The sequence below is a fragment of the Macaca mulatta genome, chromosome 3 (genome assembly GCF_049350105.2).
Source record: "Macaca mulatta isolate MMU2019108-1 chromosome 3, T2T-MMU8v2.0, whole genome shotgun sequence".
Lineage (NCBI taxonomy): Eukaryota > Metazoa > Chordata > Mammalia > Primates > Cercopithecidae > Macaca > Macaca mulatta.
In genome coordinates, this window is record NC_133408.1 from 175,046,409 (window position 1) to 175,054,105 (window position 7,697).

A 7,697-nucleotide genomic window follows, 5' to 3' on the forward strand; every position below is an offset into this window, starting at 1 on the left:
CCAGGATAGATCATGTATTAGGCCACAAAACAAGTTCCAATAAATTTTAAGAGAACTAAAACCATACAAAGTATTTCTTTTCTAACCCCAAAGGAATAAAGCTAGAAATCAGTAACAGAAGGAAAACTGGTAAATTCACAAAATATGTGGAAATTAAACAAAACATTGATAAACAACCAATAAGTCAAAAAGTAGATAACAAGCAAACTTACAAAAAAACTTTCAGATGAATGTAAATAAAAAGACAACATACCAAAACTTATGGGATACAGAGAAAGCAATGCACAGAGGAAATTTTATAGCTATAAATAACTATACTGAAAAAGAAGAAAGATCTAAAATTAATAACCTAATTTCACATTTTAAGGAACTAGAAAAGCAAGAGCAAACTAAATGCAAAACTAGAAGAAGGAAGAAAATAATAAAGATTAGAACAGAGATAAATGAAATAGATAATAGAAAAACAATAGAGAAAACCAATGAAACCAAAAGGCGTTTTTTTTTTTTTAAAGATCAACAAAATTGACAAATCTTAGGTAGACTGATTATAAAATGGAGAGAGGTAAATGACTAAAATTAGAAAGTGGGGGCATTTCTACTAACCCTATAGAAAAAGGATTATAAGAGATACTGTAAACAATTGTATAGTGAGAACTTAGATAACCACAATGATATAAATAAATTCCTAAAAACACAAATTACCAAAAATGATTGAAGAAGAAATAAAAACTTTGAATAGACCTATAATAAGTAAAGAGATTGAATCAGCAATCAAAGCCAGGACCAGATGGCTTCACTAATGAATTCTACTAAGTATTTTAAAAAGAATTAAAATCGGCCAGGCACGTGGCTTACGCCAGTAATCCCAACACTTTGGGAGGCCAAGGCGGGTGGATCACGAGGTCAGGAGATCGAGACCATCCTGGCTAACATGGTGAAACCCCATCTCTTCTAAAAAATACAAAAAATTAGCCGGGTGTGGTGGTGGGCGCTTGTAGTCCCAGCTACTTGGGAAGTTGAGTCAGGAGAATGGCGTGAACCCAGGAGGCGGAGCGTGCAGTGAGCCGAGATCGGGCCACTGCATTACAGCCTGGGCAACAGAGTGAGACTCCTTCTCAAAAAAAAAAAAAAAAAAAAAGGAATTTAAATCAATCCTTCTCAAACTCTTCCACAAAATGGAAGAGCTACAGCTTTCTAGATAATTATATGAGGCCAGAATTAGCCTGATACAAAATCCAGACAAAGAAAACACAAAGAAAGAAAACTATAGATCAAAATCCCATGATGAACATAGAATGAAAAAGTCCTCAACGAAGTACTATCAAACTGAATCCAACAGCATACTATAAGGGTTATACACTGTGAACAAAGGATTTAAATAAATATTTCTCCAAGGAAGGTACAAATGGTCAACATGCACATGAAAAGATGCTCAACCTCATTCATCATTAGACAAATGCAAATCCAAACCACAATGAGATACCACTTTAAGCACACTACAATGGTTATAATAAACAGGACAGTAACAAGTGTCAGCATTAATGTGGAGAAATTGGAACTCTTGTACGTTGCTGGTAGGAAGGTGAAATGATCAGCTGCTTTGGAAAACAGTTTGGTGGTCCCTTGAACAACTAAACATAAAGTTTCCAAGTGACCCAGCAATTCCATTTGTATGTGTATAACCAAGAAAATTGAAAACATGTCCTCACAAAAATGTGCACACAGATAATCATAGAAACATTATTTAGAATAGCCAAAAGTAGAAATAACCCAAGAATGGATAAACAAAATCAATACAAAGAACCGTTATTTGGCCATACACACACAGAAAAAATGAGGCACTGATACATGCTATAACATGGAACCTTCAAAACCTTATGCTAAGCAAAGAAGCCAGACTCAAGAGGCCACAGATTGTATAGTCTCTTTTATATGTATGATCTCATTTTTATGAAATGCCCAGAATAGGCATAGCCACAGAAACATAAAGTAGACTGGAGGCTGCAAATCACTGAATGGTAGGGCAATGGCAGGGCACGGATGCGGAGGGACTGCTAATGGGGATGGGCTTTCTTTTTGGTGTGATGAAAATGTTCTAAAATTAGACAGTGGTGATAGTTGCAAAACCCCATGAACATACTAACAGTCACTGAATTGTACAGTTTAAAAGGGTGAATTTTATGGTGTCAATTCCTTCTCAATAAAGCTGTTATTGAAATGTTGTAGCATCTTTCACCTATCAGATGGACCAGTTCTAAAATCATGACAATACACAGTACTGATGAGGGTATGGTTAAGTAGGTACTATGTATGCTGAGGGTGGTAGTACGAATTGGTACAGCTTCTTTCAGGAGTAATTGTACAGTTTCTACCAATATTTACAATGCATCTACCCTTTGATTTAGCATTTTCAATTTTTGCAATATGAAATATTGGTATATACAGATAGTTAGGTAAAAGATTTGGTAGATTTACAGGCAGATCTGTAAGAATGATCTGTAAGATAAACTGACGGATTGGCAAAATTCTAATAAGGTCTGTTTAGTTGATAATATTGCACCAATGTTAATTTCTTGATTACGATAATTATATCATAGTTAGATAAGTGAATATTAGGGAAAACTGGGTAAAGGGTATATAGGCACTCTAATATTTTTGCGCTTTTTTTCCTAATTTGAAATTATTCTAAAATAAAAAGTCATTAAAAAGAAGATATATTATTAGGTGAAAATGCAAGGTGAAGAACAGTATGTATTCAGTGTGCCATTTGAGTAAGAGTAATGAGGCACATAAACATATATTCATTTGTATCAGCATAGACTATTTCTAAATAGTTAAATGTGGTTGCCACTAGCAGAGTGCGGTGGCTCACGCCTGTAATCCCAGCACTTTAGTAGGCCCAGGTGGGTGGATCACCTGAGGTCAGGAGTTTGAGACCAGCCTGGCCAACATGGTGAAACCCCGTGTCTACTAAAAATACAAAAATTAGCCAGGTGTGGTGGTGTGCACCTGTAATCCCAGCTGCTCAGGGGACTGAGACAGGAGAATCGCTTGAACCCAGGAGTCGGAGGTTGCAGTAAGCCAAGATCATACCACTGTGCTCCAGCCTGGGCTACGGAGCAAGACTCTGTCTCAAAAAAAAAAAAAAAAAAAAAAAAGAGTGGTTGCCTCTGTGGTGACAGGAAGACTGGAGTAGAAAGGATCCTTTGTCATTCAGGGTTCCACCAGAGAAACAGAGCCAGCAGGAGAGAGAGAGAGATTTGTTATTAGAAATTGGCTTACATGATTGAGGGAGCATTCACTAGGCAAGTCTGAAATCCATAGGGAGGGTGATCAGGAGGGATAGGCTGAAAACTCTCAAACAGGAGCTGATGCTGCAGTCCACAGGCCAAATTTCTTTTTTCTCAGCTCTGCTTTTAAGGCATTTCAACCAATTAGATCGAGCCTACCCGGATTATCTAGGGTAACCCACTTTAGTTTAAATCACCTGATAGTAGACATTAATCACAACTACAAATTACCTTCACAGCAACACCTAGATCAGTGTTTGATGAATAACTGAGTACCATAGCTTAGCCAATTGATACATAAAACTATCACCAGGGCTTAAAAGTTACAGTGCACTATCTTATTCTGCTTCAACTTTTTTATAACCATGTGTGTGTATTGCTTTTTCCATTAAGAGCAGTGTTATTAGTCCATTCTCACACTGCTTAAAAGAACTACTTGAGATTGGGTAATTTATAAAGAAAAGAGGTTTAATTGACTCACAGTTCCACAAGTTGCACAGGAGGCATGGCTGGGGAGGCCTCAGGAAATTTCAATCATGGCAGAAGGGTGAAGGGAAAGCAAGAACATCTTCAGATGGCAGCAGGAGAGAGAGAGAGAGAAAGAGAGAGAGAGAGAGAAAGAGAAAAGAAGAAAGTGCTACACACTTTTCAAACAACCAGATCTCATAAGAACTCACTGTCATGAGAACAGCAAGGGCGAAGTCCACTCCCATGATCCAATCACCTCCTACCAGGTCCCTCCCCCAGTACTGAGGATTACAATTCAACATGAGATTTAGGTGGGGACACAGAGCCAAACCATACCAAGCAGCTACATCAATGTTCCAAAAAGAAAAAAGTAGAGAAAGTGTTAGTGCTCTCTGGCCACGGAGGTCATGATTTCCTTCTCTCAGGCAGCCATCTCTCTCCTCATCCTGTCTCTGCTTCAAGGTCTATATTTACCATCATTGTCTGTCTGTTTCAAAGGACACATCTCCATTTTGCATCTACTTAACCATTTGCAATTTTTTCAATCCCTCACTTTCAAGGGGAGTGGCCAGAGTGTATAAAGCTGTCTTCATCCTCTTAACCCGTTAAATGGCCCCCTCCATCAAAAGAGAGAACCCTTGACCTCACCCCAACTCCTATGTGAAGTTGACTATGTGAAGTTGGTCTGTTTATTTCTCACCTACCACCTGGAATGTTGTGGTGAAGAAAGAGAGCCCATGGACCACAACTGAGAGAACTTGCATCAGTCCTGATGGTAGGAGACAGAAGAGAAAATAATATGGAGGTGAAAAGGGGCAATCCCCATGACTCCTCTATTTATAATGAAGTGGAGCCACTGGACTCAAGGTACAATGCACAGTGGAATTAAATAAGACTGTCCCTCTTGGATAGCCATCAACGTGGGCTGAGGCCTGGGGTAACCACTGCCCTCTCATGAAAATCTTTAGCTGTGCTTGGGCTGCTTACCCTCTCTCACCCTCTGAGAAAATGCATGAAGTCCCCTGTGCCCTGGATGCTCACAGTGACTGATCTACTCTAACTTTTGCTAAGAAGGGTGACCTTCACCTGTCTTGCAGCTGTGGTGGTTATTCAAACCCTGCCATAGTCTATGCTGGAAACCAAGATATTAGTTTGGAACAGGTGAAAAGGAAACCTAATGGATCAGTCTCTCAGACATGAAGCAAGCAAGCCTCATTTCTCAACCCCATTTGACTGCCCATGCGGTGGCCAAGACTGCCCCAGTAGGCTCTTGGAGTTGCTAAGGAGCTGCCTCAACATCAGACCATGTAGTTTCCATGTTCCTGATCCTACGTCCTTGAACTATTAAACCCTCTGGTTCCAAGGACTCGTTCCTACTCCACACACCACCCCACCCAAGAAAGTAAACTCTCTCTTTCATCCCAAAGTAGCCCAACATTAGGATGGCCCAATATTCTTATATAATCAAGAAAGAAGTGAATCTCATCACATATGCAAATCCTCTGTCCTTCTGAAAAATAACTAAACTGAGTGGTATAAAAACTGTAAAGGTCATTCCCTAAAAGGAAACAAAATAAATTCCAATATGAATTAGAGAAAAATATAATGAAATAGATGACTATAGTGCACTGAAATATTTATTGACTTAGTAGCTCTAGCTTAAAGTGCCATCTAAATTGAGCAAATTTGAGGATCTACAATCAATTTTATCCACAAAAGAAACAATCTAACTTTCACAGCAATAGTTTGCCCATTTTGATGGTGAAACATTAAGAGGCCCATGTATTTTCTCAGTGAATCTCAAGCACAATAGGTTAGGTCTATTAACTGAGTGAATGAAAGCAGGCTTTAATCTTTATAGTGAAATAAATTGTGACTCCCTATAGCAGAAGTTCCCTGTCAAACCACTGAGCAGCTAACACTAAGAACGTACTTTTATTCACAAGTTTCAACCTTCTTTATCAGTATTTCTACAGATCTTTCTACATTTTGAAGCCCTTCCACTTATACATTAAACCCTTAAAACAGAAACTCCAAAAGCAGTCCCTTGGAAGTTGCTGCTGAGTTGTGATGAGAGTATGTCTTTGGGAATTTTCACTATGGAGGTCTAGGGAGGGTGGGGACTCTCATCCTGGGACATGTCTTGACGGGATCATACATCTGCCCTCCTATAACAGGAAGTGCCCCGCCATACTGACCCAGCAATGCTCCCCATAAAGGAGTTTACTGTATCCACAGGGTCCCTTGGAAGCCAATGTCTAGCCCCATGCAAAGGACACGGTGAGCAAAAGCCTACCTAGGATTGTGTCTCAGGCTCATCTTGGCAGAAGTGCTAGGAGTCCCTGCCTGCAGTCAGAGAGTGCACCCCTCCGTTGTGTCCCTGCCTTTTTCTTTCTTCCCTGGGAGCCACTGTCTGAAGACCTCAGCTCAAAACTGAGGGTTTTTTGTTCTAAAAGTTACAAAATCTTACATATTTCTCTCTCGTCTAAGGTAGTTGATATTTAAGGGTCTAAATGCACCCCCCGCAAGGGGGCATGGAGTGCAGAGGACTGGAGAGAAGATCTTGAGCAAGTCCCTGGACTTCTCTGAGTCTGGGGAGAAGAATCTTCACAGGGTTGTCCGTGAGGATTCTGAGCACAGTAAAGTCTCAGTGTAGGATCCATCACTCTCATTTTGTTTGGAGAATAAAAAGGTAATACAGCCCGAGGTCCCTGCCTTTTATTTCATGAAATAGATAGACACTAACAAGGAGAACAAATTCAGAGGGCTATTCCTCCAACCAGAAAGTTAGGCCCGAGGGGCACAAAAAGGGGTGGCCACCCCGAGTTGGTGTGAATGCAGGGATCTTGGAAGGCTTCCTGGGTGTTGAGCTGGATCTGCAAGGAGGGCATGTACTCCAAATGGGAGAAAAGGAGAGTATTTCCATAGACATAGATCCATAGACAGGATCTATGCCACTGTGCAGGAGGAATTTCAGGGCAGGATCTATGTTGCTGGGGGAGTATTTCAGAGAAGGATCTATGTTATTATAGGCAGAGGGCATTTCTGGACAGGATCTATGTTCCTGTGGTGGGGAGGGGGTGTACTTTAAGGCAAAAGGGTGTACTTTGAGACCCTGCTACTGGGAGGAAAGGGTCAAGATCAGAGGGTGGTGGTGTGTGTGGATGTTACCAGGGATAACTCATCGTATCCAGAGCTAATGAGAGGCCACCAGGAGGCCCCCAGTGTTCATGGGCAGAGCCTTCTGCCTTGCAGCTGTGGGGAAGACTGAAGTGGACAAGATCCTCATTTTCAATCAAGAAATCAGGCTGCGGCAGGTAAGCAAGCTTCTTAGTAACTTTCCCCCCAGGACGACATTTTTTTCTGGGTGCACATCTGCTTGTGTGTGTGGCAGTGGTTGGGGTGGGAGGTGGGGTGACTACATGAAAGCTTGTGGCAGGTCAGAGGTCAGTTTCCAAACCACTCCGTGTCATCTTGGTGCAAGGATAAGGCTCCCCAAGACAGAGCTTCACAAACTCCTAGGTCCCCAGCAACACTGCAGGTAGTGCTGGTGGTGGGCAGGCCCAAGAGAGAGAAGTCAGGGAGTGGGGGTGGAGTGGGGCAGTGACAAGCACTTTAAAGCCCTCAGTGACCCTAGATCAAGGACTGCGTGAGAGCCAGAAGGGTGGCAGCCGACCCAAGCAGAATTTTGGAGTGAAATCAACATTTTAAATTTTCCTAGAAACGCCTGTCTCTACAAAACATTAAAAATTAGCATGGCGTGGTGGTGCAGGCCTGCAGTCCCAGCTACTCGGGAGGCTGATGCAGGAGAATCGCTTGAGCCCGAGATTTCGAGGCTGCAGTGAGGCTGCAGTGCACTCCAACCTGGGTGACAGAACGAGAACCTGTCTCAAAAAAAAAAAAAAAAAAAATGCTAGAAAATGAGAATGAGAATTGACC